Raw genomic sequence first — 13,298 nt, 5'->3', positions numbered from 1 at the left:
AATAAAAATGATTGAAAAGATATGATTTTGAAAATCTTTGACTAATTTAATGCAAAATTTCGAAAATTATGAGTAAAACAAGGAAAGAATATTTTTTATTTTTAAATTTTAATGAGGAAAGAAAAAACAACAGAACGACACTAAACTTAGAAATTTTAGATCAAAACAAAGAGAACAAACAAGAAAACTTTGAATGTCAAGATGAACACCAAGAACACTTTGAGGATCAAGATGAACACCAAGAACAAATTTTTGAAAAATTTTTAAGTGAATAAAAGCACAAAAGACACCAAACTTAAAATTTTTAGAAAATCAAACACAAACTTTCGAAAACTTAAAGGAAAACACAAAGAGACACCAAACTTAAAATATAAAACTAAACTCAAATAAAAGACTCTAAACCAACAAAAATAAAATAGTCCTAATCTAAGCAACAAGATAAATCGTCAGTTGTCCAAACTCGAACAATCCCCGGCAACGGCGCCAAAAACTTGGTGCACGAAATTGCAATCACACTTTTGCAACCCCGCACAACTAACCAGCAAGTGCACTGGGTCGTCCAAGTAATACCTTACGTGAGTAAGGGTCGATCCCACGGAGATTGTCGGCTTGAAGCAAGCTATGGTTATCTTGTAAATCTTAGTCAGAATATCAGAAATTATCAGGATTGATTGTGAAAAGTAAAAGAACATGAACTAAGTACTTGTTTTGCAGTGATAGAGAATAGGTTGAGGTTTTGGAGATGCTCCATCTTCTGAATCTCTGCTTTCCTACTGTCTTCTTCTTCAAACACGCAGGCTCCTTCCATGGCAAGCTGTATGCAGGGTTTCACCGTTGTCAGTGGCTACCTCCCATCCTCTCAGTGAAATGTTCAACGCACCCTGTCACGGCACGGCTATCCATCTGTCGGTTCTCATCAGGCCGGAATAGAATCCAGTGATTCTTTTGCGTCTGTCACTAACGCCCCGCCTTCAGGAGTTTGAAGCTCGTCACAGTCATTCAATCATTGAATCCTACTCAGAATACCACAGACAAGGTTTAGACCTTCCGGATTCTCTTGAATGCCGCCATCAGTTCTAGCTTATACCACGAAGATTCTGATTAAAGAATCCAAGAGATATCTACTTAATCTAAGGTAGAACGGAGGTGGTTGTCAGGCACACGTTCATAGTTGAGAATGATAATGATTGTCACGGATCATCACATTCATCCGGTTTAAGAACAAGTAATATCTTAGAATGGAAGCAAGCATGATTGAATAAGAAACAGTAGTAATTGCATTAATCCATCAAGACACAGCAGAGCTCCTCACCCCAACCATGGGGTTTAGAGACTCATGCCGTGGAAAGTACACAAGGAAACGTGTAAAGTGTCATGAGGTACAGATACAATGTCAAAAGATCCTATTAATAGTAAGCTAGTAACCTAGGGTATACAGAAATGAGTAAATGACGTAAAAATCCACTTCCGGGCCCACTTGGTGTGTGCTTGGGCTGAGCATTGATACTTTTCGTGTAGAGACTTTTTCTGGAGTTAAACGCCAGCTTTGGTGCCAGTTTGGGCATTTAACTCTGGGCCAGTTTAACGCTGGAAATTCTGAGGGTGACTTTGAACGCCGGTTTGGGCCATCAAATCTTGGGCAAAGTATGGACTATCATATATTGCTGGAAAGCCCAGGATGTCTACTTTCCAACGCCATTGAGAGCGCGCCAATTGGGCTTTTGTAGCTCCAGAAAATCCACTTCGAGTGCAGGGAGGTCAGAATCCAACAGCATCTGCAGTCCTTTTCAGTCTCTGAATCAGATTTTTGCTCAGGTCCCTCAATTTCAGCCAGAAAATACCTGAAATCACAGAAAAACACACAAACTCATAGTAAAGTCCAGAAAAGTGAATTTTAACTAAAAACTAACAAAATATACTAAAAACCAACTAGATCATACTAAAACATACTAAAAACAGTGCCAAAAAGCGTACAAATTATCCGCTCATCAGATACGCGAGATAAACTCGTTACAATGATTGGTGACCTTCTTATGTATCTTTCAAAAACAACGGTTTATTAGAAAAGAGAAATCTGAAATCTTTCTGAAAGAAGAACTTTCAATTCTTAAAAAGTCAAAAGCCTTTCAAAAGGTTTATCTAAGCTGAACCAAATTAGCCTTTCATACTTTTCAAAACCAGAAACACAACCAAAACCAACCATCGGTCCATCTCATTTCAACCACGGCCCTAGGCCCAACAATCCAATAGCAGCCAATCCACCACAATCCAACAGAATCCCAGTCACAAACACAAGTAGGAAAGTTCAAGTACAAACAAACAGTTATTGCAAGTAGAACAATTAGTAGATAATCACAAATAATCACAAAGGCAAACCAAGTACAATATGCACACCCAAACAATGTCACATAGATGCATATGATGCATGACTGTCCTAGTGGCTAATGATATCATCTGTCGGTTATAAATCCAGCCCGACAAGTCCTGGTAGCTAACCATTGGACTGTCCCTCTGTCGTGCATCCCCAACTCGAGTTATTTCTCGATCATCATCATGATCATAATCATAATCCATATCCAACACCCTCACTGGTGTATATTCACGGGGGCGAGCTCATTCGGCACTTTCACAGTGCCCGACCACACTTACGACATAGAGTCAGCAGAGTCTCGAGTCTCCCCTTGGAGTACGTGGTGGCTAGCCACTGCTTTCTTCCAGGGAAACTCGTGTCTCTGATAGTGGAAGTGCAAAATCACAATTATCCATATTTCAGCATATATGCATTCATTCTCAGCCATGAATCAACATTCATCTCAGCCATCCGGCTTAAATTCACATTTCATAGTCAGCCATCTGGCTCATAACATATTTCGCAATCAGCCATGATTCATTATCATACATAGCTATTCCGGCTCATTACAAAATAGCACTTCCACCATTCAACATCATCAAATTCATAAAATTGGCATTTAAGCCATAAATCACTTTTCTCAATTCAATTTATTCTGAAATCAAATTTTAGCTCTTTTCAGCCTTGGCTTTAAAGATCTCATTTCTCAAATCATCTCAGGCTCATAAGCCACTTTTACTCAAAGTAAGTTCCCCTTTTAAAACAAAGCCACCCTTGGTATTCTCTTTCCAAAACTTCCAAAACCATGGTAAGTTAAGGATTTATTTAGAAATATTCAAAATCATCCATCCAACAACGGGATTTCATAACAAAAGTTCCTCGGTAGAGTCTCAAGTCTTTAGGGGAGATTAACATAACTTGTTTCCTCAAATTCACTTAAAATCATTAAAACCTTGGCTTCCTGATTTGAGTAACAAAATAGGATCTAAGCCAAACTGAGTCATGTAATCAATTACTCTTTTCAAAGCCGTTTCCTTTACTTAAACAAAAACCAGCTTCAACCCCATGGGAAATTCTAAAGCGTTTTAACTGCTCAAAAATTATTTTAGTCTTGCAAACATTCAGAACTCAAAGAGTACTGAAAACTTTTCCCAAAATATTTTAGAATGAAACTTGTCAATAGATGTTCAGGTTCTTTCAAAGTCACTGAAACTTCTCTAATTGAAACCCTTAAGTCAAATTCAAAGGCATAAACCCTTTTCACATTTAAAACAGCCTTAAAGCATAAGTTTCATCTAAATAACTTATTCACAAGGGAAATATAATACTTTTCTTAAGAAACAAGACTAAATCACAATTTCCTTTTTAATAATTCATTTCAGAAGCATAAGTCATCCCTTTCTTAATAATTTAGAAAACATAGTAGAAATCTTTAACTCATGAGTTTCCAAATAACATTTTAGTAAAGTCCCAGATTCTACCGGAATTTCGGCAGCACCTCCCCTAAAACTTGGACTTTGCCACCCGGTTCGGTGATGAGCAGATAATTTATACGCTTTTTGGCATTGTTTTTAGTATGTTTTTAGTATATTTTAGTTAGTTTTTATTATATTTTTATTAGTTTTTATTTAAAATTCACTTTTCTGGACTTTACTATGAGTTTGTGTGTTTTTTCTATGATTTTAGGTATTTTCTGGCTGAAATTGAGGGACCTGAGCAAAAATCTGATCCAGAGGCTGAAAAAGGACTGCAGATGCTGTTGGATTCTGACCTCCCTGCACTCAAAGTGGATTTTCTAGAGCTACAGATACCTAATTGGCGCGATCTTAATTGCGTTGGAAAGTAGACATCCTGGGCTTTCCAGCAATATATAATAGTCTATACTTTGTCCGAGATTTGATGGCCCAAACAGGCGTTCCAAGTCAGCTTCAGAATTCCCGGCGTTTAACGCCGGAACTGGCACAAAAGCTGGAGTTAAACTCCAAGAAAAGTCTCTACATATGAAAGCTTCAATGCTCAGCCCAAGCACACACCAAGTGGGTCTGGAAGTGGATTTTTACGTCATTTACTCAATTTTGTAAACCCTAAGCCACTAGTTCTCTATAAATAGGACCTTTTGCTATTGTATTTTCATCTTGGTTATTCTGGTTCCCTCTCTGGGGCCGAAGCCAATGATCACCATTATCACTTATGTATTTTCAACAGTGGAGTTTCTACACACCATAGATTAAGGTGTGGAGCTCTACTGTACCTTGAGTATTAATGCAATTACTATTGTTCTTCTATTCAATTCAGCTTATTCTTGTTCCAAGATATTCATTCGCAATCAAGAACTTGATGAATGTGATGATTATGTGACGCTCATCATCATTCTCACTTATGAACGCGTGCCTGACAACCACTTCTGTTCTACATGCAAACAAGGCTTGAATGTGTATCTCTTGGATTCCTTAATCAAAATCTTCGTGGTATAAGCTAGAATCCATTGGCGGCCATTCTTGAGAATCCAGAAGGTCTAAACCTTGTCTATGGTATTCTGAGTAAGATTCAGGGATTGAATGACTGTGACAAACTTTAAACTCGCGATTGTGGGGCGTTAGTGACAGACGCAAAAGAATCACTGGATTCTATTCTGACATGATCGAGAACCGACAGATGAATAGTCGTGCTGTGACAGAGCGCGTTGAACATTTTCACTGAGAGGACGGGACTGTAGCCATTGACAACGGTGATGCCCAACATACAGCTTGCCATGGAAAGGAGTAAGAAGGATTGGATGAAGACAATAGGAAAGCAGAGAGACGGAAGGGACAAAGCATCTCTATACACTTATCTGAAATTCTCACCAATGAATTACATAAGTATCTCTATCTTTATTTTATGTTTTATTCATCTTTTAATCATTAATCCTCCATAACCATTTGAATCTGCCTGACTGAGATTTACAAGATGACCATAGCTTGCTTCATACCAACAATCTCCGTGGGATCGACCCTTACTCGCGTAAGGTTTATTATTTAGACGACCCAGTGCACTTGCTGGTTAGTTATGCAAAGTTGTGATAAAGAGCTGAGATTGCAATTGAGCGTACCATGATAATGGCGCCATTGATGATCACAATTTCGTGCACCATTCGGGTCCCAAAAAAACCGTTCCAATATCCTTGGATTGTCAAAGCTTATTGCATGATTCTCTCCTTGCTTGGGGATAAGCAAGATTTAAGTTTGGTGTTGTGATGCCAGGGCATCATGGCTTGTTTTTCTATACTTTTCCACCTTTAATTTTCACTAATCATGCTTAATTATTGAGTATTTTTTGCTTAAATAATAAATTACTTTCATCTATTTGAGTTTATCTATTTTGCAAGAATTGATGGAAAAAGGTAGTAAAAAGCACAAAACAAGCATGAAAGAAGAAATGAGCTTAAAAGGCAAAGGAAAGCAAAATATTGAAGCACCAACATTGGAGGGAACGTTAGTGAACCAACGTTGCGACTCCAATGTGCTCGACAAAAGGAAAGGAAGAGAAGGAAACGTTTGAGCCAAATTTGATGCTCAAAAGTTACCTCAAACATTGGCCATGGGAAAGTGCATAGTTGGAGCCAAAGTTAGAGCTCCAACTATGCCTCAAACTACTCATTTCAAGAGGCCATAGTTGGAGCCAAAGTTGGACCTCTAACTATGCCTCAAACTACTCCCACGGTGTAATGTTGGAGCCAAAGTTGGTGCTCCAACATTGCTGGCAACATGCTCAATGGTTTTCAAGGTGCCATAGTTGGAGTCATAGTTGGAGTCCAACTATACCTCCAACTATGCTCCTGACAGCCTGATGGGGTCTTCTTCAAACACGAATAACTTGAGCTATAGAGCTCCAAATGAGGTGATTCCAAAAGCATTGGAAAGTAGACATTCATGGCTTTCCAAGCATAAATGGAACTACATGGTGGACACTAAAATTGAGGGAGAAGAATGCCCCAAAAAGTGCAAAGATGAACATAGTATCAACCTGTAGTAAGGCCAGCTGACCTCCTCACCTTCGATCGAGTATAACTCAAGTTGTAGAGCTCCAAATGATGCGCTTCCAATAGCAATGGAAAGTATACATCCAGGGCTTTCTAACAATATATAATAGTATGGCGTGCATGGTACACAAAATCGTGATTCACACTTTTCACAACTCCGTGCAGCTGACTAGTAAGTGCACTGGGTCGTCCAAGTAATACCTTACGTGAGTAAGGGTCGATCCCACAGAGATTGTCGGCTTGAAGCAAGCTATGGTCATCTTGTAAATCTCAGTCAGGTAGATTTAAATGGTTATGAGGTTTTGATAATTAAAAGATAAATAAACATAAAATAAAGATAGAGATACTTATGTGATTCATTGGTGGGAATTTCAGATAAGCGTATGGAGATGCGTTATTCCTTCTGAATCTCTGCTTTCCTACTGTCTTCATTCAATCATTCATACTCCTTTCCATGGTAAGCTGTATGTTGGGGATCACCATTGTCAATGGCTACCTTCCGTCCTCTCAGTGAAAATGATCCTCTACGGTTTCTGTACGGCTAATCAACTATTGGATTTCTCGTCTCGGATGAAAAATACCAGGCACAGCTACCGCATGGCTAATCAACTGTCGGTTCTCAATCGTGTCAGAATAAGATCCAATGATCCTTTTGTTCACTGTCACTGTGCCCCACAGTCACGAGTTTGAAGCTCATCACAGTCATCCCTTCCCAGATCCTACTCGGAATACCACAGACAAGGTTTAGACTTTCCGGATCTCAGGAATGCTGCCAATTGATTCTAGCCTATACCACGAAGATTCTAATCTCGGATTCAGATGCTCTGTTGTTAGGAGAGACGATGTGAATCATTGAAGAGAGATCCAAGAGATATGCATTCAAGCTTGTTTTCATGTAGAATGGAAGTGGTTGTCAGGCACGCGTTCATAAGTGAAAATGGTGATGAGTGTCACTTGATCATCACATTCATCATATTCTTGTGTGTGAACGAATATCTTAGAATAAGAATAAGCTTGAATCAATAGAAGAACAATAGTACTTTGCATTAATACTCGAGGAACAGCAGAGCTCCACACCTAAATCTATGAGGTGTAGAAACTCCACCGTTGAAAATACATAAGTGATAATGGTGTTCATTGGTTTCGGCCCCCAGAGGGGGAACCAGAATAACCAAGACCTCTAATACAATGAGAAAAAGTAATATTTATACTAAAACTAGTAGCTAAGGTTTAGAGAGATAAGTAAATGATGCAGAAATCCACTTCCGGGTCCACTTGGTGTGTGCTTGGGCTGAGCATTGAAGCTTTCATGTGTAGAGACTTTTCTTGGAGTTAAATGCCAGTTTTGGTACCAGTTTGGGTGTTTAACTCCAGCTTGTAACTTAGTTCTGGTGTTTAACGCCAGAATAGGGCAGGAAGTTGGCGTTTAAACGCTAGTTTGCGTCGTCAAAAATCAGACAAAGTATGGACTATTATATATTGATGGAAAGCCCAGGATGTCTACTTTCCATCGCAATTGAGAGAGCGCCAATTGAGCTTCTTTAGATCCAGAAAATCCACTTCGAGTTCAGGGAGGTCAGAATCCAACAGCATCTTCAGTCCTTTTTCAGCCTCTGAATCAGATTTTTGCTCAAGTCCCTCAATTTCAGCCAGAAAATACATGAAATCACAGAAAAACATACAAACTCATACTAAAGTCTAGAAATGTGATTTTTGCATAAAAACTAATAAAAATATACTAAAAACTAACTAAATCATACTAAAAACTACCTAAAAACAACGCTAAAAAGTGTATAAATTATCCGCTCATCACAACACCAAACTTACATTGTTGCTTGTCCCCAAGCAACTGAAAACAAAATAGGATAAAAAGAAGAGAATATACAATGAATCTCACAATATCAATGAAACTTAGTCCCAATTAGATAAGCGGGGCTAGTAGCTTTTTGCTTCTGAACAGTTTTGGCATCTCACTTTATCCTTTGAAATTCAGAATGATTGGCATCTATAGAAACTCAGAATTTAGATAGTGTTATTGATTCTCCTAGTTCAGTATGTTGATTCTTGAACACAGCTACTTTATGAGTCTTGGCCGTGACCCTAAGCACTTTGTTTTTCAGTATTACCACCGGATACATAAATGCCACAGACAAATAACTGGGTGAACCTTTTCAGATTGTGACTCAGCTTTGCTAAAGTCCCCAGTTAGAGGTGTCCAGAGTTCATAAGCACACTCTTTCTTCTTTGGATCACGAATTTAACCACTCATTCTCAAGCTTTTCACTTGGACCTTCATGACACAAGCACATAGTTAGGGACAACTTGATTTAGCCGCTTAGACTAGGATTTGATTCCTTTGGGCCCTCCTATCCATTAATGCTCAAAGCCTTGGATCCTCTTTACCCTTGCCTTTTGGTTTAAAGGGCTATTGGCTTTTTCTGCTTGCTTTTTCTTTTTCTTTCTTTTTCTTTTTCGCTATTTTTTTTCGCAAGCTTTGTTATTCACTGCTTTTTCTTGCTTCAAGAATCAATTTCATGATTTTTTAGATTATCAATAACATTTCTCTTTGTTCATCATTCTTTCAAGAGCCAACAATTTTAACATTCATAAACTTCACTATCAAAAATATGCACTGTTCAAGCATTCACTCAGAAAACAAAAAGTATTGCCACCGCATCAAAATGATTAAACTAATTTCAAGATAAAATTTGAAATTCAAGTACTTCTTGTTCTTTTGTAATTAGGCACATTTTTTATTTAAGAAAGGTGAATGATTCATGGAATTATTCATAGCTTTAAGACATAGATACTAGACACTAATGATCATGTAATGAAGACACAAACATAGACAAACATAAAGCATAAAAAATCAAAAAACAGTAAAATAAGAACAAGGAAGTTAAAGAACGGGTCCACCTTAGTGATGGCGGCTAGTTCTTCCTCTTGAAGATCTTATGGAGTGCTTTAGCTCCTCAATGTCTCTTCCTTGCCTTTTTTGCTCTTCCCTCATGGCTCTTTGATCTTCTCTAATCTCAGGGAGAATGATGGAGTGCTCTTGGTGCTCTATCCTTAGTTGGTCTATGTTGAAACTCAAGCCTTCCAAAGAGGTGTTGAGTTGCTCCCAATAGTTGTGTGGAGGAAAATGCATCCCTTGAGGCATCTCAGGGATTTCTTGATGAGGAACTTCCTCATGCTCTTGTTGAGGTCCATAAGTGGGCTCTCTTATTTGCTCCACCCTCTTTTTAGTGATGGGCTTGTCCTCTTCGATGAGGATGTCTTCCTCTATAACAATTCCAGCTAAACTGCATAGGTGACAAATGAGATGAGGAAAGGCTAACCTTGCTAAAGTGGAGGACTTGTCAGCCACCTTGTAGAGTTCTAGAGGTATGATCTCATGAACTTCCACTTCTTCCCCAATAATAATACTATGGATCATAATGACCCGATCCACAGTTACTTCTGATCGGTTGCTAGTAGGAATGATGGAGCGTTGGATGAACTCCAACCATCCTCTAGCCACAGGCTTAAGGTCCAGTCTTCTCAATTGAACCGGCTTGCCTCTTGAGTTTCTTTTCCATTGAGCTCCTTCCACACATATGTCCATGAGGACTTGGTCCAACCTTTGATCAAATTTGACCCTTCTAGTGTAGGGGCGTGCATTTTCTTGCATTATTGGCAAGTTGAACGCCAACCTTACATTTTCCGAACTGAAATCTAAGTATTTCCCCCGAACCATTGTAAGCCAATTCCTTAGATTCGGGTTCATACTTTGATCATGGTTCTTAGTAATCCATGCGTTTGCATAGAACTCTTGAACCATTAAGATTCTGACTTGTTGAATGGGGTTGGTGAGAACTTCCCAAACTCTTCTTCGAATTTCATGTCGGATCTCCGGATACTCATTCCTTTTGAGAATGAAAGGGACCTCAGGGATCACCTTCTTCTTGGCCACAACTTCAAAGAAGTGGTCTTGATGGACCTTTGAGATGAATCTCTCTATCTCCCATGATTCGGAAGTAAAAGCTTTTGCCTTCCCTTTCCTCTTTCTAGAGGTTTCTCTGGCCTTAGGTGTCATAAATAGTTATGGAAAAACAAAAAGCAATGCTTTTACCACACCAAACTTAAAAAGTTTGCTCGTCCTCAAGCAAAAGAAGAAAGAAAGGGGAAGAAGAAGAAAATGGAGGAGATAGAGGGAGAGAGGGAATTCGGCCAAGGGGGTATAAGGTTATTGTGATGTGTGAAAATGAAGGAGGGATAAGGGGTTTATATAGGAGTGGGGGGAGGGTTGGGTGCATGTATTTTGGGTTGGGTTTGGGAGGGAAAGGATTTTGAATTTTGGAGGTAGGTGGAGTTTTTGGGGAAGAGATATGAAGGTGATTGGTGAAGGGTATTTGGGGAAGAGTGATGGAGGTGATTGGTGAATGGTATCTGGGGAAGAGTGTTATGAAAAGGTGAGAGAGAGAGAGAGAGAATGAGTTGAGGTTGGTGGGGATCCTATGGGGTCCACAGATCCTGAGGGGTCAAGGACTTCTCATCGCTGCTCCATTTAGGCATGCAAAATGCCCTTAGAGTGCAATTCTGGCGTTAAACGCCAAGTTGCTGCCTGTTTCTGTCATTTAACGCCAGCTTTTCTTCCCTTTCTAGTGTTTAACGCCAGCTTGGTCCCCTGTTCTAGCGTTAAACGCCAGTCTGGTGCCCATTTCTGGCATTAAACGCCCAAAATGGTGCCAGATTGGGCGTTTAACGCCCATCCTGCTACCCTTACTGGCGTTTAAACGCCAGTAATTTCTTCCTCCAGGGTGTGCTGTTTATAATGCTGTTTTTGAATTTGCTCTGATTTTTGTAGTTGTTTTTGTGACTCCACATGATCATCAACCTAAAGAAAACATAAAATAATAATGGAAATTTAACATAGAGAAATAAAAATTGGGTTGCCTCCCAATAAGCACTTCTTTAATGTCAATAGCTTGACAGTGGGCTCTCATGGAGCCTCATAGATAATCAGAGCATGGTTGTGGCCACTCAACACCAAACTTAGAGTTTGGTTGTGGCCTCCCAACACCAAACTTAGAGTTTGAATGTAGGGGCTTTGTTTGACTCTGTATTGAGAGAAGCTTTTCATGCTTCTTCTCCATGTGTACAGAAGGGGAACCTTGAGTCTTGAATACAAGATAGTCCTCATTCAATTGAAGAACCAATTGTCCTCTGTCAACATCAATCACAGCTTTTGCTGTGGCTAGAAAAGGTCTGCCAAGGATGATGGATTCATCCTCATCCTCCCAGTGTCTAGGATTATAAAATCAGCAGGGATGTAAAGGCCTTCAACCTTCACTAGCACGTCCTCTACTAGTCCATAAGCCTGTTTCATTGATTTTCCTGCCATTTCTAGTGAGATTCTTGCAGCTTGTACCTCAAAGATTCCTAGTTTCTCCATTACAGGGAGTGGCATGAGGTTAATACCTGACCCTAAGTCACACAGAGCCTTCTCAAAGGTCATGGTGCCTATGGTACAGGGTATTAAGAATTTACCAGGATCTTGTTTCTTTTGAGGTAAAGTTTGCTGAACCTAGGTATTCAGTTCATTAATGAGCAATGGAGGTTCATCCTCCCAAGTCTCATTACTAAATAGCTTGGCATTCAGCTTCATGATTGCTCCTAAATACTGGGCAACTTACCCTTCAGCAATGTGTTTATCTTCTTCAGAAGATGAATAGTCATCAGAGCTCATGAATAATAAAAGGAAATTCAATGGAATCTATATGGTCTCTGTATGAGCCTCATATTTCTTTGGTTCCTCATTAGGGTACTCCTTAATAGCCAGTGGATGTTCTCTAAGGCCTTCCTCACTGGGAATCACTGCCTTTTCACTCTCTCCAGGTTCGGCCATGTTGGTCACGGTTATGGCCTTGCACTCTCTTTTGGGATTCTCTTCTGTATTGCTTGGGAGAGTGCTAGGAGGAGTTTCAGTAACCCTTTTACTTAGCTGACCCACTTGTGCCTCCAAGTTTCTGATGGAGGATCTTGTTTCTGATGACAGGTCATCATATACCCATTTTTCAAGCTAATTTCACTTGTTTTATTAGTTTTTATGCACTTTCTTGCATCCTAAGTAAGTGATTTGGAATGAAAATGCATAACTTCTTTAAATCAAGCAACCACCATTAAATTGATGCTAAATCTTGAGGTTTAAGCAAGAATTAATTGAATTTTAATGAATTATAAACCTTATGAGTTTAGAGATACTTTGAGTGGTTGTTTTGGTTTCTTGTAGGTGAAGAGAGGAAGAAAAGAAGAAAAACGTGGCTTAAGAAGTGTGACCATGGGAGGAGAAGTGTGGTGCAACATAGAAGGAGGAAGGAAGCAAACACTGCCCTCCACAAGGGCACACTGCCCTCCAGGAGAGCAGCATAGTGAACCAAGCTTCCAAAGAAATTCTGCCCTGCCCTCCTCAAGAGCAATATCGGGCTTCACCCAAGAAAAATTCAAAAGAAATTACTTCATAATGCTTCCTATGGGATTCGAACCCAAGGACAAAGAGGAAAGGAGTAGCGCTCAAGCACAATAAAATCAAGCAAAAATTGGCTTGCTTTCATTCTCCCTGGATCGAACACGGCACCATGAGGAAACAAGGAACTAAGCATTACTTTGGTGCCAAGAAAACCAAAGAAAAAGAAGCAGCGTGTGCCTCCACCGAGTTTCGAACGTGAGACTTCACTTTTGGAAACATTGCCCTGCCCTCCACAAGGGCAGGGCAGCATTTTGTGGTGCACGGCCAGCGCACAAGATTGGGCGCACCAAGGGAGTCTCGGCCAGCAGCAGCGTGCACGGGCAGAATCTGGCGCACTAAAAAAACTCTGCCCTGCCCTCCACAAGGGCAGGGCAGCATTCTGATGCATCACACGCAACAAGGGCCGCACTCACCATTTC

Source organism: Arachis hypogaea, chromosome 6, assembly GCF_003086295.3.
Source record: "Arachis hypogaea cultivar Tifrunner chromosome 6, arahy.Tifrunner.gnm2.J5K5, whole genome shotgun sequence".
NCBI classification, from domain to species: domain Eukaryota; kingdom Viridiplantae; phylum Streptophyta; class Magnoliopsida; order Fabales; family Fabaceae; genus Arachis; species Arachis hypogaea.
The sequence above is the reverse complement of the archived record's forward strand: the minus strand, read 5'-3'. Positions refer to the sequence as shown.